At 51.2% G+C, this 23939-nt stretch overlaps 1 protein-coding gene across 2 annotated transcripts in view; it reads right to left on the bottom strand.

Moving 5' to 3' along the window:
- PKNOX2 (PBX/knotted 1 homeobox 2) overlaps positions 1 to 23642 on the bottom strand; it is a 293398-nt gene extending 269756 nt beyond the window's left edge. The window contains exon 1 of one of the 2 annotated variants that reach the window (XM_052662551.1): positions 23588 to 23642. The gene's annotated coding sequence lies outside the window, so the exon portion shown is untranslated. Of the gene's footprint in view, positions 1 to 22981; positions 23044 to 23587 lie in introns of those variants that run through there. The other variant, XM_052662552.1, reaches the window with a different exon arrangement.
- Between the last annotated feature and the right edge of the window lie 297 nt (positions 23643 to 23939).

Genomic DNA, 23939 nt, shown 5'->3' with positions numbered 1-23939 from the left:
TAGTGGGTATTGTCTTTGAACAGGCTCCAGATATGATTCTCTGCTATACACTGAAAATGTGCTCCCAAAATTCACATGAGGAAATCCCAATTCCTTAATATGACGGTATTAGGAAGTGAGGCCTTTGAGAAGTGATTAGGTTGTGAAGGTGAGGCCTTCATGAATGGAAATAGTGTCCTTATAAAAGAGACCCCAGGGAGTTTCCCTGCCCATTCCGCATGTAAGGTCACAGCATGAAGATGGACATCTATGAATCAGGAAGTAAGCCCTCCATAGATGCCAGATCTGATCTTGGTTCTCCCAGCTCCATAACTGTGAGAAATAAATTTATATTGTTTATAAGCTTTTGAGTGTACAGTAATTTGCTATAGCAGCCCCAAAAGACTAACACACATTTATTCAGTAATAAAGCAGATAATATCCCCCATTCCCACCTGGCTCAGGGCCCTAGGAGTGGTCCATCATCAGAAGGGCAGTGGACAGCTAACATCATACTTGATGATGAAAGACTTTCCCCCTGAGATCAGGAATAAGACAAGATGCCCACTTTTACCACTACTATTCAACATTTATTAGAAGGTTAGCCAGATAAATTAGGTAAAAAAAAAAAACAGAGCTAGTGAATTCGCTAGTCACTCAGTCATGTCTGACTTTTTGTGATCCCATGGACTATAGCCTGCCAGGCTCCTCTATCAATGGGATTTCCCAAGCAATAATCCTAGAATGAGTAGCCATTCCCTTTTCCAGGGGATTTTCCCCTCCCAGGGATGAAACCCAGGTCTCTTGCATTGCAAGCAGATACTTTACCATCTGAGCCACCAGGGATGGGCATTCAAAAGGAAGAAATAAAAATTTTTATACGTAGATGACACGAACCTACATATAGACAATCATGAAGAATCCACAGGAAAGCTACTAGAACTAATAGATTCAGCAAAGTTGTAGGGTACAAGATCACAGGCAAAGATCAGTTGTGTTTCTATATACCAACAATGAGCAATCCAAAAAGGACATTAAGGAAGCAATTCTATTTATAATAGCATCTAAAAGAATAAAATATCCAGGAACATATGTATCAAAAAAAGTGAAAGACTTTTACCCAGAAACCTGAAAAAACATTGCTGAAAAAAAACTAAAGAAGGCCTAAATAAATGGAAAGACATTCCACGTTTATGGATCGGAAGACTTAAAATTGCTAAGATGTCAATACCACTCAAAGAAATCTACAGATTCAACACAGTCTCTATCAAAACTCCAACAGGTTTTTCCATGGAAAGAGAAATACTGATTCTCAAATTCATGTGGAATCACAAGAAGGCCAGAATATAAAAAACAATCCTGGGGAAAAAAAAAAGAACAAAGTTGGAAAACTTCCCAACTTCAGATTTTACCACAAAGCTACAGTAGTCTAAACAGAGTTGAGTCAAGAGTCCAGAAATAACCCTATACATTAATGGTTAATTGATTCTGGCAACTCACTCCAGTATTCTTGCCTGGAAAATTCCATGGACAGAGGAGCCTGGTAGGCTACAGTCCATGGGGTCGCAAAAGAGTCAGACACAACTGAGCTACTGAGTATACACAGGGTACCAAGGCCACTCAACTGGGGGAAAGAATAGTGTCTTCAACAAATAGTGCTGGGACAACTAGATCTCCACATACAAAAGAAGGGAGCTTTAGACCTTATTTCATGCCATACAAACCACTAACTCAAAATGGATCAAAAACCTAAAATTAGAGCTAAAACCATAAAACTCTTAAAAAAAACCCATAGGAATAATTCTATATGATCTCAGATTTGGCAATGATTAGAATACATCACCCAAAGTATAAGTAACAAAATAAAAGTGTATAAATTGAACTTCATTAAAATAAAAGCTTGTTCATCAAAGGACAATATCAAGGAAGTGAAAAGACAACCTACAAAATCTTTGCAAGGTATGTATCAGGTGAGATTGATATTCAGAATATATAAAGAACTCCCACAACTCAACAGCAAGAGGAAAATCCATTTTTAAAATGAGTAAAGCACTTGAATAGAAATTTCTCCAAAGGAGAGATATAAACAGCCAATAAGAAAAAAAAAATTTTAATAAAAAAATTGGCCAATAAGTACATGAAAATATGCTTCACCATTAGTCATTAGGGAAATGCAAATCAAAACCACAATGAGACACCACTTCAAAATAAAAGCAGAAGATAACAAGAGTTAGTGAGGATTTAGAGAAATCGGGACCCTGGAGTTTTGCTAGTGGGGTGGTGTAGCCACTGTGAAAAACAGTTTGGCAGTTCCTTGAAAAGATAAATGTAGAATTATTATGTGTGTGTCAGTCACTCAGTCATGCCTGACTCTGCGACCCCATGAACAGGCTCGTCTGTCCAGGGAATTCTCTAGCCAAGAACACTGGAGTGGGTGGCCATTCCTTTCTCCAGGGGATCTTCCCAAAGCAAGGATTGAACCTGGGTCTCTTGCACTGCAGGCATGCAGGCAAATTCTTTACCATTTGAGCCACCAGGGAAGCCCAAATTACTATATGACCCAAAAATTCCATTCCTAGGTACATACCCAAAAGAACTCAAAATAGAGACTCAGTTTCAGCATTAGTCACAATAGCTAAAAAGCAGAAACAACCCAAGTGTCCATCAACAGATGAGTGGATTAAACAAAATATGGTACATACATATACAGTAGAACATTGGTCAGTTATGAAAATGAATTAAATTCTTCTATATGCTACAACACAGATGAACGTTGAAATAGCCAGTCACAAAAGGACGAATATACTATGATCCACTTATATAAAATAGCTAGGATAGATAAATTCATAGAGACAGAACATAATTAGAGTTTACCAAGGGCAGAATGAAGGGTGGAATGGGAGTTATTGCTTAATTAGTACAGAGTTTCTGTCTGGAGTGGTGAAAAAGTTTTGACGATAGATATGATGACGTCTGTACAACATTGTGAATGTGGTTAACATCACTGGATTATACACTTAAAATAGTTAAAATGGCAAATTTATATATTTTACTCAAAAAAAAAGGACAAGGATAAAAATGTCATTATTTAATTTCTCATGTGAAACTAAATTGAACAGAGATCCCAACCAAAGAGAAAAACTCAGATTTTTTTCAACCTTGAAGTCAATAGTTATAAATGCATGTGGGCTTTGCAACAGCTTCTTCTTGGCTGAGACATGGGGGCAGTGGGCACAGAGAACACCAAACAAACTCTAGGAGAGAAGGACAGAAATGCTGCTTGCTTTCCACAGAGGGGCTGGAATCTGGTACACACAAATGGAGTGAGACCCAATAAATGTTTGCTGAGCACCTCTGATGTGCTGCACACACAGCAATAAACAGCGAGTAATCTGCCTGGAGCCCTGGCCTGTGTTCAGTCATCAGGACGTCTTTCTTCGTGGTTTGTTTCAGGTCTCAAATGAAAGGACTGTGTAGATAGAAATGCATTATACAGGTGAGATGGTGTTGTTATTACTGTTACCACTAGGGATTTATTGGGTCTTCTTGAAGGATGCTAGCCTAGCCAGCCTCTGACTCAAGGCCAAGAGAAAGACACTGGGTGCTCCTGAGTGTGGAGAGGAGAGGTCCTGAGGAGAACAGCATGTGCAAAATTCTGGAGGCTCAAGTGTCTACCCCACAGTAGCCTGGGGGTGCTACTCCCCAGGAGAAGGCTGACTTTCCCCCCTTCAGGCCGGCTGGCTAACACCCCAACACACAGTAGGGCCTTTCTTCACTCACACCCTTGCTTACAGCTCTCCTTTCCCTGACTAGTCAATCCTTCCCAAATTTCAGGGCCTAGCTCATGGGAGACAGGCTTGCTCTTGGAAGAGTAGAGATGAAGATAGGCCTGGGTTCTGCGCCCAAGTTATCAGCTGGGTGGCTTGGCCTTTGCTATATGTATAGATAGAATCAGTCACTCACAGACGTAGAGAATGAACTTATGGTTGTCGGGGGGTGGGGTGGGGGAGGATGGAGGCAAGGGATAATTTGGGAATTGGGGATGGACATGTACACACTGCTATATTTAAAATGGATAACCAACAGAGATCTACTGTAGAGCACATGGATCTCTGCTCATCGTTATGCGGCAGCCTGGATGGGAGGGGAGTTTGGGGGAGAGTGGCTACATGTATATGTATGGCTGAGTTCCTTTGCTGTGCACCTGAAACTATCACAACATTGTTAATCAGCTATACTCCAATACACAATAAAGAGTTTAAATACTGGAAAAAATAAACAAACAAAAAAATCGAGGCAGTCACACCTGCATCCCAAGCCTGCTCCAAGATCACACATATCAGGGGTTTGGTACCCCACCCCCCTCTTCCATTAGGTCTCTGGGTCCTGCAGCCCTCGACATCTCCTTCCTCTGAGACGCTCTTCTCTATATCCCTTGTTCGGTAAGGAATCCTCTCTGTCCTAGAACGTCTCTTCTGATGATCCACCCTCGTGTATTGCTATGTAACTCCTCCAAAATAATTTAATTTTCCATGTTTTCACACTTCTCTCTCCACTCAAACTGTAATCTCCTTCACGTAGAGGCCAAAGCTCATCATCTTTGTTTTCCTCCCTGGTGGCTGGCGCACGGTGGGTGCTAAACAAATTGAAAATGGATTTGAGCCAAATGGAGGGGCCACAGGCAACGGAGGAAAACCTCACAGGAAATAGAGCATGTTCAGCTCTGAGTAACAGCCCACTGGTCTTCTCTCCTCTGTATGAGTCCATCCCCTGCCCAGACCGGCCCTCCAAGAATACTCCATTCATCGAGGGAGTGCAATCTGCTGATGCCCCCCGGCTCGTCAAAGTCAATGTTAGAGTGGAAATCCAGGAAAAGAGTTGATCTGAAAACAATCATCTCTTTTTGTGACTTTTAGAATGCCTTGGAAATCGTGTTTATCTCCTTTGTTTCATTTGGCCATTGAAATAAGCAATGTAGGGACTTCCCTGGTGGTCCAGTGGTTAAGACTCTGCTCCCAATCCCAGGGGCCTGGGTTCGATCCCAGGTCAGAGAATTAAATCCCATATGCTGCAGTGAAGATCTATGTGCCATGTGCTTAGTCGTGTCTGACTCTTTGTGACCGCATGGACTGTGTCCTGCCAGGCTCTTCTGTCCATGGGATTCTCCAGGCAAGAATACTGGAGTGTGTTGGCATGCCCTCCTCCAGGGGATCTTCCCAACCGAGGGATTGAACTCACATCTCCTGTGTCTCCTGCATTGCTGGCAGATTCTTTACCTGCTGAGCCATCGAGGAAATCCCCAGTGCAGCCAAATAAATAAGTAATAAATTTCTTTTTTTTTTAAGGTCAATGCAAAACAATTTCATAAAAAAAAAAAAAAAAGAATTCCTGTCCCATGAGCACAGTTCACCCTCCATCAGAGAGAGGTGGCAGGGGGTAGCTGGCCATGAATTTAAGGTGTGTCTCCAATAATCCACAAAACAGGGGACCCACGGTCAGAAAACATACTTGTCACATGCTGCAGCCATCATGCCCTGAGTCCCTTGACTAGATGACTTCCAGCCCATTTAAGAACCCTCTGTGCATGGCGCTGGGGGTGCCTAGGCCAGCCTCTCCGAGATAAAGGAAGTGGTGATTTCTCCCATCCTATAGCCAACACTGGGAATAAATGCAACGGGATGGATGACCTAGCCTGTGACCGGAACACCTTTCATGTGCCAGGAGTTATATACGCATCAGGTCATCTGAGTCCCCACCCAACACCATCGTGGAACTATTACAGTCGCCATGTTTATAAAAGAGGACCCTGAAACGCAGGTTTATATGAGAGTCAAGCTGATAGTCCACAGCAGACCTGGGATTTGAACTCTGGAGAAGGAAATGACAAGCCACTCCAGTATTCTTGCCTGGAGAATCCCATGGACTGTAGCCTGCCAGGCTCCTCTGTCCATGGGGGTCTCAAGAGTTGGACAGGACTTAGCGACTAAACCACTATCTCCAGCCAAAAGCTTTTATCTTTCTGTTAGGCCCTCCGGGGACCTTTGTTATTGTTGAGAGATTCAGAAGCCGGATGGAGGGAGCAAGGGGACAGCTTTTAGAAGCTGCATGAGTCTGTCTGAACTGACTCACAGGGTTACCAACCACCCCAGCACCCGGGACCCAGAGCTCCGCCTGAGATTGGGGCCTTCAGCACCAAAGCATTAAACCAGTATGGTCCCCGGCAAACTGAGATGGTTGGCCCCCAGTGACTGAGGCTTTCCTGTGCCCTGTGGCTCCAAAACAAAACAAATGCATTTTCAGAATGCAAACAACAGCTGAAGGATAACGTTGATGGCTCCCACTCTGAGTAGGAGCACAGCTTGAGGCCTGTCCCCCCAGCGCAGCCCCCAAAGGGCCAGGCACCAGGGCAAAGATATCTTCTCTGTGTGTTCCAGCTCCAGCCTAAGACCAAGAGTGGCCAGTCTGGGTGGAGCTGGGGCTTGAGGGGGCGGGCAGAAGAGCAGAGTGCTCAATACCGGCAGCTGACTGGATCCAGGTCTTGAGAAACAAATGCTCATCATCGTTGGGAGATTATTTGCCCACTTCACACACAGAACAGCCACAACCTCATAGACCATTTAGAGCAGCAGTCCCCAACCTTTTTGGCATCAGGGATCAGTTTCATGGAAAACAATTTTTCCATGAACCAGGAGTCGGAGGGGGTGGTTTCAGGATGATTTAAGCTCGTTACATTCATGGTGCACTTTATTTCCATTAGTATTACATCAGCTCCACCTCAGATCACCAGGCACTAGATGCTGGAGGTTGGGGACTTGTGACTTAGAGGATCTTCTCAGAAATTCCCCCAAAACATCTGAGAATCCTGAATCCTGAGAGTCTTGCCCTCAGCTCTGCCTAGATCAAAGAAGCGAGTCAAACAAAGGTCAGGGAAAGAGGGCTCCAGGCAGAGAGAACAGCCAGTGTAAAAACCCCAAGGGAGGAGCATGCCTGACCCCTCTGGGTTCCACAAGGAAATCTGGGTGGGGAAGGTCTGGCTGGCTGGAGCAGAGAAAAAGGAAGACAGAGAAAGGAACCGGACTGGGGAGGTGGGGATTCAGCCACTGTGAGGGCTTTGGCTTTTATTCAACAATGAATCCAAATCATTAAGGCTTTGACATAAATGAATTTGACACCGTTCACTTATATGATGGATTTGCTCATTTTTCACTTCTACCTCCCTCCTCTCCACCAAGGACCTGCAATCTATTTATGATTTTTATTATTATTACTTTCATTTCTGTTTCTCTCTCCGGGCCTATAGCCAGCGTTTTTAAATTTTTTCATCTCTTTATTTATTATTTCTGGCTGTGCGAGGCGTTGGGTGCTGCCCTCGGCCTTTTCTCCAGCTGCGGCGAGCAGGGACTCCTCTCTGGTTGCAGTGTGCCGGCTTCTCGGGGTGGTGGCTCCTCTTGTCTTGGAGCACAGGCTCTAGGCACGCAGGCTTCAGTCACTGTGGTTCGTGTGCTTAGTTGCCCCTGGGCAGGTGGAATCTTCCCGGACCAGGGATCGAACTCATGTCCCCTGCATTGGCAGGTGGATTCTTCACCGCTGGACCAGCAGGGAAGTCCCTTTAGCCAAGCTTTAGCCTGGTCTCCACTTTAGAGTCACAGCCTCGGTCCTCCTGCCTCATCCGAACGTGTTGCCTGGTCCAGATCAGACTCCTTGTGCGCGCTTCCAAGCTCTTCCAAGTTGTCGCTCCTGACATGGTTCTCCGCCCTGGCCCCCTGCCCATCCATCAGTCCCTTCCTCTCTCCCCAGGGCCTTCACACCTACTGCTTCCCCCACGCACACACCCTGGAATACTTGGCATGTGTGCACAGTTGCTTCAGTTGTATCCGACTCATCAGGACACCAGGGACTGTAGCCCACCAGGCTCCTCTGTCCGTGGGATTTTCCAGGCAAGAATACTGGATTGGGTTTCCATGCCTTCCTCCAGGGGAACTTCCCGGCCAAGGGATTAAACCCTACTCTGCTTCCATCTTTATTCACTCATGTCCTCCTCTCCCTTCAGATCTCAGCTCAAACTTCTCTTCCTTGGAGACTCTTCCCTGCTCTCTCTAAATAAGATCTCCTGTTTAAATGCTCTCATAGTTCCACATTTTTCCCTTCAAAGCTCCTATTACATGTGTTGTTTTGAATTTATTTGTATGATTTTTTTTTAAATTAATGCTTCTCTCCATCCACTGAAAACTCTACCAGGCTAGAGGCTACATCTGTTTTTGCTCCTTTCTAGCCCTTGGACTGCAAGCAGATCAAACCAGTCAATCCTAAAGGAAATCAACCCTGAATATTCACTGGATGGATTGATGCTGAAGCTGAAACTCCAATACTTTAGCCACTTGATGTAAAGAGCTGACTCACTGGAAAAGACCCTGATGCTAGGAAAGATTGAGGGCAAATAGAGAAGGTAGCGGCAGGATAAGATGGTTAGATGGCATCACTGACTCGATGGACATGAATCTGAGCAAATTCCAGGAGATAGTGAAGGACAGGGGAGCCTGGGGCACTGCAGTCCATAGGGTCACAAATTGCTGGACACGACTTAGCAACTGAACAACAGCAACAATAAAGCCCAGGCACCAAGACAATGCCTTGCACACACTCAAGATTCCTAGTAAGTACTTGAATAACTGAATGAGGATATGAATGAGTGCCCCAGGCCTCCTGTTTATTGGCACCCTGGGGGGCACAAAGCTGGACCAGCTCAAGGCTCTTTGGAGGCCCTGTGGGTGTGGTCAGAGCCCTGAGCCAAGCGGGAGGGGGCAGGGCTGAGAGGAGAAAGGATTCAAGTCCACAGAGCCCCCTTATATCAGGCACTTTACCCAGGTAATCTCATTTCTATTTCACGGCCACCACTTGAGTCGAGAATTACTATCCCATCTTACAGCTGAGCAAACTGAGGCTCAGGAAGTAAGTTTCTCTAGCATGTTTGTAGTCAGACTTAGACCGTCTAATTCCAAAATCTGTGCTCTTTCTGCTCTGCCCCAACTGTCCTGTCCTGGGCAGTTTCTAACCTAGCTCTGCCACCAGTTTCCTGTGTGACCTTAGGCAAATTACTGCCCTCTCTGAGCCTCATTTCTCCATATATAAAATACAGAGTCTGCAATAGATGTCTTTATGTCCTTTCCAGTTTTGAGATTTCTGAGACTTTAAATTTTTATGCTTCTAAATTGATAAATTCACACAATGGGTGCTAAAGCACCTAGCTCAAGGGCAAGCACAGAGCAGACTCTTCATAAGTGTTCATTTCCTCCCTCCTATCCTCCCAACTCCCTGTTTCAGAGAATCTCTGCTCTGCAGCCCTCCCAAGGCCACTTAGGCTGTTCTGATTATTGCGGGAGACCCAGAACACTGTGCCTGGCCTTTGGAGAAGTCTTGCCAGCTCCGACATCCATGCCTCCAGCCTGCAGTCCTTGGACAGCCATTCCAGCTGGGCTCCCCAGAGAGGCCCACACCTCCCTGCACCCACGCCCTCCTGAATCCTGAAGGGGAACGTTGTGTCCTGCACTGTGGGGAGAGAGAAGGACATGCAGGAAAGGAACCCACACATCTTTAGTACCCTGTGCCAGGGACTAGGGGCTTCCCTAGTGAAGAATCCACTTGCAATGCAGGAGACCTAGGGGACAAGCTTGATCCCTGGGTCGGGAAGATTGCCTGGAGGAGGGCATGGCAACCCACCCCAGCATTCTTGTCTAGAAAATCCCATGGACAGAGAAGCCTGGTGGGCTATGGTCCTTAGGATCTCAAAGAGTTGGGCACAACTGAAACAAGTAAGCAAGCAAGCAAGCAACCAGGGACTCGACCAGGCGCATCAAACCTCTGCAAAGAGTCTTTGTTCTTCCCATTTCACAAAAGGGAAGACACTCAGGCTCAGAGGTTTAGGAAATTGCCCAATATCATACATCCAGCCTGTGGCATTAGTGAGGCCCTACCTCTCCAACCACAAGGCAGATACACTTTGCCAATCCCGGGGGATGCTGATGCCTCGGGCAAAGGTCCGTTCTGTACCACCAGCTTTTCCCTTGCAAGCATCCTTTTTTTAATTTTTTTTTAACATCTGTTTAACTTTGCATTTACAGCCCTAGTGACTTAAACCCATCAGTCTCTCTCTGGCTACCCACTCCTGCCTCTCCACTGCCCCCTCCAAAGGACCAGACTACAAAATATTCATCTATTGTTCCCAGTGTTTCCAACTTCACCAAGGAAACAACTCAAGAGGTTGACTTCATCCCGTCTAGGGGGAAGGGCCAGATCTGTGATGAATACAGTCCTCCCAATGGTACCAAGAAAGAAGGGTGAGCCTTCCTCTCTAGCTCACAGCTGTTGCCCTTAAGGGCTTTCCAGAAATCAGATTCAGATGAGACATAAACGTGAACATCACCAGGCAACATCACCAGGCACCCCTGGATACGAGCAGGGCCCCAACCGGGAAAGAATGGGCAAGGGAGGCCTGCATGCTTAAAGGCTCCCCTGGAGGCTGTGCCCTGGAGGAGTGTGGAAGGATGGGTTAGGAGGAGGGGCTCTGCGGGAACAGCATCAGCTCTGCTCTGTGAAGCCGCCAGGACAGGTAACTCAGGTGAGAGCAAAATCCCTTGCAGGCTGTTTCTGGCACCCACTGGCTTTCTCTCACCTTGTTCTGCCCTTGCCTGGGATGGAAAAGGAGCCCCCCGGGATGAGGGGTTGGCCTACTCTCTCTCTTCAGGAGGGGCCTCAAGTGACCACGAGGTCAGGCAAAGCCAGCCCAAGGTGACTAGAATCCTCACCGGCTCCCCTCAAACCTCAGCCTGAAGCTCATGTCCCCAGGATGCCCTCCAGACCCCCAGAGGAGCGCACAGCCCCCAGCTATGTGCTCATCACTTTCTGGACTTCTCCTCCATGCCTCTTATCGTGGTTTCACTAATTACTCACAGGACTCAAATGCCCATCTCCCCCGAAGACTGTGAGTTCTATGGGCAGGGTGCCTGTCTGCCTAGTTCACGGTCTCCCCAGCACCTTCGCCAGGTCTGACACATACAAGGTGCTCAGTAAAAATCTATAGAATAAATGTTACCCACAGGGAGGAGCCTATGGCCTGGTGCAGACTGACAGGGCCCAGCAGAGGCCAACCCTCCCCATACCAGGCCCGAGATGGCCCCTCACTGGACCAAACGGGAAAACGTAAGTGGCGACAACCACTGGCACATAGTAGGCTTGCAATTCCGGTTTGCTGACTCTATGCAGGAATCTAGAAAACCACCCATTCATGCCCCAGCTGTGGAGCCATTGTGACAGGCCACGCTGCCAGCTTTCAATCACTTAAACAAGATTGTCATCACTCTCTGAGTGAGCACAAGGTGGGGGGTGTGTGTATGTGTGTGTGTGCATGTGTGTGTGCTCAACCCTAAACTATTAAGAAACATAGAGTCTGTGCCAACCGATTTCTCCCCTCATGTGTTACGTGCGAAGCACAGTGCAGGCACTTTTGTTTATGTTTATGTAATGTGCCAACACATCCTCATCCGCTAGCTCACGCGGTCCTGGCCAGTAGGCAGTATCACCACCATTTTATTGAGGAGGACGGTGGGGCCAGCTTTTAAGGCCACGCACTAAGCATACAGCTGAGTCTCAGCTCAAACCCAAGGCTCTGGCTCCGGAGGCACCAGTCTGCCTCAGCCGTGCTCCTTGTCACACCACAATCTCATCACCTGTGACCTACCCAGTCAAAGCCCTGTATCTTACACTGAGCTTGCTATGAGCTAGAGCACAAGGTCTGGGCTGGGAGGGAGAAGAAGGAAAATGTTAGCAAACCATCCATAGCAACTTACCCCCAAACACACATCTCCCTAGAGCAGGCAGCAAGCTGGGCTGAGAAGACCACTGATTCAGAGGGACACCGAACCAGATGGGTGACCTTGGGCAAGTTCTTTTACGCACGCGGAGCCTCACTTTCTTTCCTGGGTCTATGATGATGGCCAGATAAAATAAAGAGTGAGTGTTCCCAGCACGTAGTGAAAGGGTCTCCACTCTCCTGCGGACTTGTGCAGCTACTCAAAAATCACAGGACTCAGAAGAGCCCTTTTCTTCCCATGGGCTGCATGCTCACTATGGTAGCTGGTCTCCTCTCTCCCAGTGGAATCCAGCCCCACTGTGGACAGGCGGCAGCTGGACTCTGTGCAGAAAGAAAGCGGGAGATGTTCCCCTAGTTCCCTGCCAGCAGCTAACTGCACCACCCAGAGCACAGCCCATGAGTGCAGAGCTCTCTCCATCTTCTCTCCCTTCCAAAGCCAATGGAAATGACTCTGAAGAGTATTCCAGGAGACCAGACGTCCAGCTTGGAAAGGGCTTTTCCCAACAATCTGGGCGTCTACAGGTGGTAGCATCCTCCCATCTCCTTGCTGCTAACTGGATGCCTTCCTTCGGCCTCCAGGGAAAGCTGGGGAGTCCCACCAAGCTTTCTGGCTGTCCTCCGGGTCATACTAACAACGAGTGAGGAGCCCCTGGGGGACTGCCGCCCCACTGTGCATCTAGCCAGCTCCTCCCAGAGAGGGCTGGAGGGAGATGGGGCCATGAGACATGCTCCCATCAAGGCAGCAGTGCAAAACCACCACTTCTGCTCAGGCCACAGGAGAGCATCAGACTTGGCTCCCTAACCGCTGGTCTCTCCTGCTTGATGAATATCCCCCTGGTCCTCCTGGAGCCTGGAGGACTCAGAAAGGGCCCCTCAGTGGGAGCTTGCCAGCCCCAGCACCCAAATAAGTGAGACTGCCTGCCCTTAAATCTCCTTCTCCCCACCCCCCGCCCCTTACTTAGTCAGAGCCAGGCAGTCCTACCACAACTGGGCCGAATGTCCCCTGGAGCCCACCACATCCTCCGGACCCAGGGCGCCTGGGCGTCTGGAGCACTCACTCCAGCATGGACAGCCCCCAGAGTCACAGCATAGCAGATCCAGAAGGGGCCTCTAAGACAATCTTATCTAACTCCTCCTTGTATAAAATGAGGACGCCAAGATCCAGAGAAGCTAAGAGGCGTGTTGAAGGTCAAACATGCGAGGCCCTGAGAACCACACAGCACATTGCCAGACTTTCACTAAACAGGCGGCTCGATGACGGATTTAAGGACCACCAGGGAGGGCTCGGGACTGAGAACGAGCTCCTGTCACCACGAGGCCCTGGGTGCACATGTGGAATCTCTCTGGGCTGCTTCTCTCAGCCCCTGACCTGGAGTTGAACTCACAACCCACACAGAGCAGGGCCTCACCTGAGAAAGGGTGGGGACAGCCCTGGGCCCCCGGCTCAGCACAGGCCTGGGAATGGAGACTACTCAGAGACAAGGGACCGCACAGTGAGGACCACATGAGGGACCTCTGGGGGTGGGCTCACTCCCCCTGCTCCATCTAGACTCCCTGAATCACCCTGGACTCAGCCCAGACAGAGGCCCTGCCACTTACAGCCTCAGGGTGCCCAGTGTCTGTCAGGACAGAGAGCCAGAGGACCACAGGTGTAGCCCAGGACATCGCATCAGCTGGCTCACTCTGAGCCACCTCCCAGCCGGGCAGCCGGTGCAGGCAGGGTGACGGCGTTGCAGCTCTGCCACCCACCGCCCTTGCCACCACCCTGCCTCCCTCCCCAAAACCCACCTCCCCCTCTCCGTGCTGGGCAACCCAGCCCTCCTGAAAGCTTTGTGGAAGTGAAAAAACAGCCGCCCACGGAGACTCCAGGTGTGCGCCCAGGGCCTCAGGGTGACAGAAGCTCGTTCTCAATACCGAACTGTCCCCAGCGGTCCTTAAATCCGTCAACCCAGATAGTCCGGGGTTCCGTAACAGCCAGGAGGTACCCACAGCGTTTGCCAAACAAAGGTTTGGGTAGCGGGGAGCTGGGTTCAGGTGGCTCCTGTGAAGAGACTCTCGGGAAAGGACAAGATGGAGCTCAGGACTCGGAGGCCCTCAGAGCTCAGCGGCACTTGTTCTGTCTCCGGAAGGCTAAAGAAAGAGCCCTCGTCATCATAGGTGGATGCAGGCCACCTTAATTACCCTGTGTCCCCCAGGACAGACGGAGGCATCTGCCGTCCCTTCCTGGACCTGTCGCTTCAGCCACTGTCTGAGCCCAGGTTCCTCTCCCTCGTAAAGTGAGACAGCATCACAAAGCTGAAAGGCTCAAACGAGAGAGTGCATGAGAAAACTCTTTAATTGGGGAAAACCCTAATATTCACCGTGAACGCTTATGGACACTTTCTTGTAGAAAAGTCACAACACTCTTCCTGCTGTTGTTGTGTTAGTCTCTCAATCCTGTCTGACTCTTCTCGACCCCGAGGCCTGCAGCCCACCAGGCTCCTCTATCCCTGGGATTTTCCAGGCAAGAGTACTGGACAGGGTTGCAGTTCCCTTCTTCACACAGCACTCCTATGTGCTCCGTATTATTACTATCCTGTCTATCTAGCTAAGAAAACTGAGGTTCAGGGAGGTTCAATGATGTGCCGAAGGACACACAGCTTAGTTGTAGTAGATGCAGGGTCAGAACACAGAATAACTCCAAAGCCAGTGACCCTTTTCCCAACACCACACCATTTCAACAAAAGAAGCAAATGGAACTTTTAAAAAAAGAGGCAGGTGAGTCTTCAGACAAAAGGCCACCTCATGGAGCTGTCCCTACCGTTTTCTGTGTGTTCTGTGTTCAGTTGCTGTTGTGCCCAACTCTTTCGACCCCATGGACTGTAGCCCGCCAGGCTCCTCTGACCATGGGATTTCCCAGGCAAGAGTACTGGAGTGGGTTCCTATTTCTTCCTTCAGGGGATCTTCCCGACCCAGGATCGAACCCATGTCTCTTGGGTCTCCTGCACTGGCAGGTGGGTTCTTTACCACTGTGCCACCTGGGAAGCCCACCCCTTCTGCTAGTCTTGCCCGTTCACCCTGGGAAGGCCACTGATCAAGTCAAAGCCAACTCCCCATCGTCTTGGGAGACCCTACAACAGAAGGCCACCCCAGGGCCAAGCCCTCACACTCTGTGCCTTGGCTGCTATGTGTCATGAGACTTGTTGGTTTGGTGTTCCAATAGTGGCTCCAATGACCAACTTCGTGTGAGTCAAGTCAATGGAAGGAAACAGAATCATGGAACTTTGGGCTGAACGGGGCCTCTGAGAGCAAGTTCCACCTCCTGGTTAGATGGCTGAAGTAACTGACATCCAAAGGTCAGTCACATGTTGTAGGTCAACAGCAAACCAGAGGCCAGTCTGGAGCACAATCCTTGTTCTCCACATCCCAGCTGCTCTGGCATCAGCAGCTTCATGGCCCCCTAGAGGGCCGGGGGTGGGCCTAGCCTCTGCTCTCCTGGCTTAGGGAATACAGGGATGGTAGGTAAGAGAACCGTATCACAGCCAGGAGTGAAATTAGCTGGTTGGCTCCCTGCACTAAATCATAATGCTAAATTCTATGCGTTGAAAGATTAAGGCGTGAAAGCAGCCTATTCCTGCACAGGGAGGCCTGGGAGGCTTGCCTGAGGCAGTGGTGGCCCCTTCTGGCCCCTCGGCCGTGGTCAGCGGAGGCTGGACTTTTTAACCTAGTACAGTCTGCCCACTCCCCACCACCAGCCATCACCAGGACAGTACTGGAGCACCGTGACCTGGACAGTCTCACGTTTTGCCCCTCCAACTCCAGACCAACTGAGAGCTCACCTCCACTCAGCCCCCATCACTTGGCAGCCTCCCATCCTCCTCTTGCCTCTGTCGTTAACAATTGATTTCTACCTTTTTTTTTCTTTTCACTTCAGTACATGCGCATGCATCTCTCAGTCCTTTGTGGGTCAACTTTGTCCTTCCTGGAACTGCACAGTCCCTGGGGACACGCTCTGTGTCCCCATTTCTACCACAGCCCCTGCTGAAGTCTGTGTGCAGACGGGAGCACACAGCTGTTTGTTCAGCACTTGTTGCTATGCCAGTGACCTGTGGGAGGCCCAGGCCATGTCCTGGGGAAGGAGAGGCAAGGGAAAGGGGAGGCTGGATAAGCCACAAGCTGGACAGAAAACCCAGCTGAGCCCATCCTGCCAGGCAGACACTGTGCTCGCACTTTACAGACCCTCTGTCCACAGTCCTACGAGCTATGTCCTTCTATTTTCCTCTTTACAGGTGGGGAAACTGAATCAGAGATATTAGCAACTTGTCTCTGTGTGGTGCTAAGTCGCTTCAGTTGTGTCCGACTCTTTGCAACCCTATGAACTATCGCTCTCCAGGCTCCTCTGTCCACGGGATTCTCCAGGAAAGAATACTGGAGAGGGTTGCCATGCCCTCCTCCAGGGGATCTTCCCGACCCAGGGATCCAACCCTCTTATGTCTCCTGCATTGCCAGGCAGGTTCTTTACCACTAGTGCCACCTGGGAAGCCCATAGCAACTTGTCTAAATTCACCCGATTAGTAACTAGTAGAGTGAGACTTTTGATGTGGTTTTTTCTGAAGCTAATCTGTACTCTGAACTTGTTGCAGCAAACTACTCAAGGGCAGCGACCTGATGGTTACATGTGTTCATTCCATTTGTTTTTGCTGCTGTGTTGAGGACCATGCCAGGCACAGAGGAGCCACTCTATGTATTTGCTGAATGAAGGAACAAAGGATTGAAGGGACCCCCTGCTGCCCACCCTGGTCAGGACAGAGTGAGGGCTTCTTCTGCCCCATTGCTGGCTACTCTACTGCCAGGAGGTCTGCACAACTGCTTGTTCCTCTCTCCATCCAGAAAAATACCCAATAAACTGAAGTGAAAGTCACGTTCCATTCTCTGGGACCCCATGGACTGTAGCCCGCCAGCCAGCCTCCTGTTCATGGAATTCTCCAGGCAAGAATACTGGAGTGGGTTGCCATGCCCTCCTCCAGATCTTCCTGATCCAGTGATCGAACCCAGGTCTCCTGCACTGCAGGCAGATTCTTTACCTTCTTAGTCAGGAAAGCCTCTACAAACTAAGGATCCTGCAAAGGCCACGTGGCAGATGGCTGGGTTAACTAGGCTTGGGATGGGGCAGTGGGGGGCGGGTAGGAGCATAAACTGAACACAAAAGACTGGATGATGTGAGGGAGTTAAAAGGTTCTCAGTGCCCTGTGACCTGCTGACTCAGGGCCACTCTCTGGCCCCTTGGGTAGGGTCTCCTCTCCATCCTCAGGCTCCCTCCTTCCCTGACCAGGCAGCCCCCTGCCTGGCCTGAGCTGTACTTAAACTGGCCGCGTTCCTACTGAGAAAGTAACAGTTATGCCACCCTCCCCAGCCCCATCCGAACCCTCTGGAGTCTGCCCTGGGCCCTAGGGCTAGCGGCTTTTCTCCACATTCCAGCCAAAAATAATATGAGAGCGGAGCTGTTTGGTGGAGAACTTAATCTAATCTTCATTGCTTCAGTTTTTAAATATCCTGCCTGGTTTAGGGTTTCTTATTACACACTAGGATGTGTTTTTAGTGAGATAGGTCTTAGCAGAACCGTCCTTGTAATTAGAAACCCAGGCGGGCAGGGCTGGGGGGTGAGACAAACAAGCCAAACAGCAGATCTCCCTCAAGACAACACTCTGGCAGCAAGCTCTTCCCCAGCTGCCCAGGGCCGGTTCTTCCTCCCTCCTGGGGGATCTGGACCGAGGAAAAGTCGAGCTCTGGTGGAAGGAGTGCCTTCCATCTCCCTCCACCCTCATTCTGCGTGGCCCAACTCTTCCCCCATTAGACTGGAAACCAAGATGCTGCCTGTGACTGCTGGAGAAGGATGTGTGGAGGAAAAAATTACCCCAAGAAGTCTCCCCCCACCCCCGGATGAGGGAGAATTAAAGGCAAAGCATTCCACTGCAGCCTGTCTCCAGTATCACTGGCTAGCTTTGAAAAATCAGGCGCCGGAACGGAAGGAGGTTCCAAGTGCATATGCACTTTTGTATAAGGGCCGGGTGTAACTTCTCAGGCTTTCTGGCCCAGAATCTGCTTTGATCTGCCAGCGTGGAGGCTGCTAAGCGAGGTTCAAGCTGCGGTTAGCTCCAGACCAGCGCCCACCCCGCTCCCCACCCCCACTCCCCCAGCTCCCCAACCCCACCCTTTTCTTCCCAATGACATAAAGAAAGGAGGCAACATTTCTGATCAGTCAGATTCTGTGTTCATCTGATGGGTGAAAGCTACTCCAGGTGGCACTGTTGGGAATAAGTACCCTGGATCCCCCAGTTAGGGGTTAATTGCCTTTCTGGGAAAAGTCCAGGTGGATTTTGGAATCACAGCAGGGATTTCAAATTCTGGGATATAAGAAAGGCAGGAGTTCAGTCCCTTTACCCAGGTCTAACTGGGAACTCCTGAGAGTTGTGGGGACAAATTCTAGGATATAAGAAAGGCAGGAGTTCAGTCCCTTTACCCAAGTCTAACTGGGAACTCCTGAGAGTTGTGGGGACCAGCTCTGGGGCCCGGTAGGGCAACAAAGAAGAAAGCAACTTTACTTCTCAGAAGTCTCCTCCTTCCAATTTCCTTTATTATTTAGAGTGCGGGATTAGGCAGCAGTCTTTCTCAGGCCCTAATGAGGAATTCATGTGAGCCATTCCACTTTGCAGATGAAGAAATCAAGACCTGGGAGCTTAGCTAGCTGACCCACTTTAGTCATGAAGCCAGACAGCCACAGGGTATAAAACGGCCAGGGCCCCAAACTTCAGCCTGAACACCACCCGGCATGCTGACCTGCCAGCCTCCAGCATCTCCTTCCTCCCTTTCCCACCAGGTATTGTTGGCACTCTTCAGTCGCACAGTTGTGTCCACCAGGCTCCTCTGTCCATGGAATTTTCCAGGCAAGAATTCTGAAGTGGGTTGCCATTTCCTCTTCCAGGAGATCTTTCAGACCCAGGGATCAAACCCCCATCTCCCGCATTGGCAGGCAGGTTCTTTTCCACTGAGCCACCAGGGAAGTCCCACCAGGTATTAGCTTTAATTAAATTAGCAGATCCTCATCGCAGCAAGCCTGGCCATGCAGCCTGGACAGAGCCCAGCCAGTGCAGCTCCTCCTCCGAAATTCGGCTTCTCAGCCTAATTCAATCTTCAATAAGTCATGGATTTAATCTGAAGTGTCATATAAAGCATGGTGTGTTGGCTAGAATCAAGGCTAATGATGGCTCGTGATGATTTCATTCCCCACGTAACTTCCTCCATGGCATCATTTTCATCCTCTCCCTACACTGATCTGCATTTTTGATCCAGACACTCCGCTTCACATGCCGGCACCTCAGGCAATTGCATCACACATTTATATATATCTTACAGCATCGCTGTCCTGGTGCCGCACGGCACAGGAAAAAGAAAACTTATAACTGCATTTCTCACCTTCCTTGAACTAATTTAGAAAATGTGCTCCAAATTAAATAAATCGGGAACAAAAAGTTTGAAATTGGAGATAGAATTTCAGAAGAGGGGGAGGAGGCTAAATAAATAGCAAGGAAATGTTGCAACATGTTGGAAGCCTATAAATTTTATAGGTTGTTTCTTTAATAAAAACAAATTCAATTGCTAACAACACAGTATTATTAAGCCGCTAACATTTAAAAATCTAATTTGGTCTGCTCTGCTGCTGTTTCTGTTGCACATTGCATTTACCCACGGTAAGGAAGTCAGGTTGATGGGTTTGGTTTGGTTTCTAAACCAGGCTAATAGAGAGCCCTTTAAAACCCAGCTTTTTTGCTTTCTAGGCATGCCTTGGTCCCTAATGAGTTACAGCCCCAAGTTGAAGATGGACATAGCAGAAAGAAATTTAACACACACTCTGGTACACCCATAAACATCAAGGCCAAGGAAGAGGAGGTATGTTTCCAGTTAAGCTAGAACTCCATGAATTCAGGATTCTCCACTCACAAGACAGTAATTCTCCTTATTTCATCACTAACTTACTTCAAATGTGTTTATACAATTTATTGCTACCGAACTTCCAGGCAACTGGTGTAGAGTTAATGAAACCCAGCTTGGAGAAGCTTTGGGCTTTGAACAACTAACCACAGTTTAAATGGTTATGACATGCGGTCAAAGCCGCAGGCCAGCCCCACTGCAGTTCTGTGTTAGGACCTAGTCAAAAACCTTGTCATCTCACCTTTTGTGCCAAATAGATTGAGAAAAGGAAAAAAGCCCAGGAAAACAGCCTTCCATGTGTCTTCTCAAGGTTCCCAGCCATTCTCCCTGACATTTTAACACATCTATCTCCCTGAATGCCAGGCAAAGCCCCTCCCCCCGTCCCGAGTAAATATTTTAGTTGCAGTTTGAATGGGCAGCCAGTTGAAATCCTGAAATCCAGTTTGAGTTTAATTGAACCGGGTCAGGCCTACATAAAGCAATGCGGAGAGGGAGGTGTCAGAGGGAGGCACCCCGCCACATTTGCAGTCAGACTCAGTGCAAGTCCAAAAGGCAAGACAGGAATGTACAGATGGCGCTGGACTGGAAAAGAAGTGAACTCCTCTTTCCGAATGACTTGGACATTGATTTTTATTAATCCTCATTGTCATACGCTGTCCTCCCCCCAAGCTCCGTCCATGTGAAAACTCCAGGAGGCTCCCTCTTTCTAAACAGGCCCATTTTGGAAGAGTAAAGGGGAGGTGCTGGACTTGCCAGGGCCGCACAATAAAAGCCCTTTTTGAAAGCAGCACTTTCATTAACTTAAAGCAATCTATGGACTTAAAAGCAGAGAGCTGTAAACTCGCAGAAAGGATCATAAAACAGCTAGTCTCAAGTTGGGTACACTTCAGTGCAATTTGCACGAGGCATTTTACTGTGAGCGGTGGCCGGGCCCATCTCCCTCCGGTAACCCCCTGCCCCTTATTCTGAACAGCATCCCTTTCTCTCGGCTTTCATGCTTTTCGCGCTCACAAAGGGGGAGGCGGTGACCGGGGAGTCTCCGTGGGGTCACGGCTCCCTCCCGCCCTCGGGCTCTCCGCGGGAGACAGGGCGCCTGAATTCCAAGCCTGCAAAACAACAGGCTCGGAGCTCCGCCGCCGGGCGGCCACCGCGGCCACTCGTGGGTCGCGCGCCTTCTGCGTCCCGGAAGCGCCTTCCGGCTGCCCCGGCGAGGGGCGCGGTGTGTGCAGAGTGCTGGGACAGTGGGTTTGAGACAGCAAAGGAGAAATTTCAAATCTTTCTCCTATTCACTTCCCAACTCTGCTTCTCGAGTGGCCCAAGGGGTAATCTCCGTTCCTAGTCGGGACTTCTCTTACCCTTCCCCGGCCCCCCCAAGCTAGGCCAGAGCCAAGCGGGGTGCAGCTTGAGTGGGCGATCAGAGACAGGAGACCCTCCCTACCTTCCCCCCACCAAGGTCCGGAAGCCTCGGGAAGGCCAGAATGCAGGGCACGCGGGCGGGCTAGGGACCAGGACTTTGCGTAATAGAGCTTGTGTTTGGACACCATCATTTTCTTAATTTTGAAGAGTTGGAGATAGTCTAAATCTGCTTCAAATGCGAAGCTTTCGGTTTCCCCTAGTTGGAAAACATTTCAGCGCGCTGGAGGAGTACTGGGGCAAAGGGTTAAGGGCAGAGGACCCCAAGTTCCCCCCCTTTCTCAAGCAGATCGTCACACCGGCGGCCCGGCGTGTGGGCTTCCGGGCAAGGCCGGGGGAAAGTGCAGACCTGCGGGTCAACAGCTGGCGGCTCCGGTCCGGGCGCTTGAGTTCGAGCCCGCCCTGCTCTCCGCCGCAGCCCGGACTCCCCGGGCCTGGAGAGAGGCCTCGCTGCTAGCGCCCCCCGCGCAGGCCGCGGCCCCTGCGGGCCACCGCACCCACCCGGCCGCGCTGCATCCGCAGACTCCAAGTGGCTTCCGGAGCCCGCCGAGCCGCCAAGGTTCCTATCCATCCCCGGCCCTACGGGGCTACCCTGTCGCTTCGCCCAGAACACCCCTTCGAATTGTCCGCTTCCCGTAATCTTTCTCCAAGGACCTGGTCCTGCGCTCCTGAAGTCCTTTCCTCCAGATCCTCTTTCGGGGATAAGCGGCAGGAATTTGGGGCTCGCCGGCCATGGCTCCCATCAACTACTTTTATCGCCTACCTAATCATTTATCAACCCACTGAGCGTGGGGACTCCCGGGCGCGACCCTCCCCAAATTCCAATAGTTTCAACTCCCCACCCCCAGCCAAAAAAAGCCGTGTACCCGTGGCTAAACCCTAAAAGACGCCGCCACTTCCTCCGATTCCATCCTCAGATGTAAGCCCAGAGCCCTAACTCCAGCCTTCCGGCTCCCTGCTTTGACCGGTGTGCAGATTCGATCGGCGGCCCTTCGATCCGGCTTCTGATAACAGCTTGGATCCTAAAAACCCGAACTCTAGCCTCGCCCCGAAGCCCAGCCCTCATTCAGGGCTGATGCACAACCACCACCCACCCCTCGCCCTACTCCCAGTCCTAGCCCCTGGTCTCCACACCGCGCCGGAACCTCGGGTTCTCCCCTGAGAGCCCCCGGAAAAGGCGGCCCGCGTGGCTCGTTTCTTCCTCTGGGTCTGGAGTCGGGAGAGCCCCGCACGCCTCACCCGAAAGAAACGCAAACTTTGCGCGGCAGACTCGGGACCCTGCCCCATCCCCCCTCGGCTCTCTCTCTTTGAGCGCTTTCCGACCCCCCCCCCCCCCGGCCCCTTACGAACTCGTGCCCCAGTTCTTGAGCCAGGAGGGCTTCCAATTCCCGAACCTCGCCGAGGGCCCCTACGCCTCCCCACACCTCGCCAAAGACTCCCAACAATCCTCGGAAAGCTAGTAACGCTACAAATTACAGCTCCTCCCGCGTTAGGGTCCCCGAGCCTGGCCCCTTCGATCCCGGCTTCCCTGATCCACAGCTCGTGCTCCGCTGTCCCCACGGATCCGCCTGCAAACCCTCACTCGTCCCGGCTTCCCAGGCCGAGCAGGACGCGGCCGCGGCTCCCGGACTCCAGCCACCCGGCCCGAGTCTGGGGCTGCTCCGGCTTCCAGCCGCTCGAAGGCAGCTCCAAGCTGCTGGCGCCAAGGAAGCGCCGGCCCGAAGGGCGCCCGAAGCCGGGAGATAGAAAGCGAACCTGGAGCCGGCCCGCCAATCTCAGCCTCGCCCGCGGAGCGCCCAGCCCGGAGCTGCCGGCACCGGGGCTCCGCCGGCCCGCGCGCGAGTCCCTACTCGGGTCCCCGGCGCACCCAGCGCGCAGCTCCCCGCCCGCCCGCTACGGTGTCTTGGGCCCGCGGGGGTCCGAGTCCGCAGCCCCGCTCCTCGCACCCATGGACAATGCACGCCCCGCCACGGGCCCGAGCGGGGCGAGGCGGCGGGGCGGCGGGGCTGCGCGCTGGCCGGGCCCGGGCGCGGGCGGGCCGCCTCCTTCCCGGGCCTCAACACCGCTCGCGCTGCTTCGCTCCGCGCTCTCCCGGCGCTTCCCCAGCTCCTCTGCACGCTCCCGCCGTCCCTCGCTGCTCCCTGCCTCCCTCCTCCCTGCTGCCTCCCTCTCTCTCCTCCCTGCTGCCTCCCTCTCTCCCTCTCTCCTCCTTGCCCTGTCGCAATGAATAATACTCTGGCTTGGGGACTGGAATAAAACACACGCGCTCTGAGGCAGCCGCCCGCAGCAGCAGCACCCGCCGCCGCCGCGCCGCCGCCGCCTGCAAAAGCGTCTCTGACATGGAAATGAATGACAGCTTACCTGATGCCAATCTTCATCAGACTGACACCGGCGTGACAACACAGCCTATACTTCCCAGCACTGCTCGGGACGTCAGCGGCACAGGGACCCGCCCCCCGGAGCCCCCCCCCTCCACACACCTCCCCTCTCCCCACTCCCCCTTTCTCCCCACCCCCCCATCACCCCCACCCACTCCCGGCCCCGGCCGCTTCCAAGTCGGAGCAGCAGCCGGAGTGTCTCCCTCTGCTGGAGGCTTTTCTAAGACGTCTAAGCGGCTCCGGCTGCCGAGAGAAAACCTCCGAATGAGAGGTGGCCTCCAACAGAAGAACGCAGCCGACCCCCGCCCCCTCCCCCCACCCAGGAACTCGGGAAT

Source organism: Budorcas taxicolor, chromosome 25 (genome assembly GCF_023091745.1).
Source record: "Budorcas taxicolor isolate Tak-1 chromosome 25, Takin1.1, whole genome shotgun sequence".
NCBI classification, from domain to species: domain Eukaryota; kingdom Metazoa; phylum Chordata; class Mammalia; order Artiodactyla; family Bovidae; genus Budorcas; species Budorcas taxicolor.
This window is presented reverse-complemented; position numbering and strand designations above follow the sequence as displayed.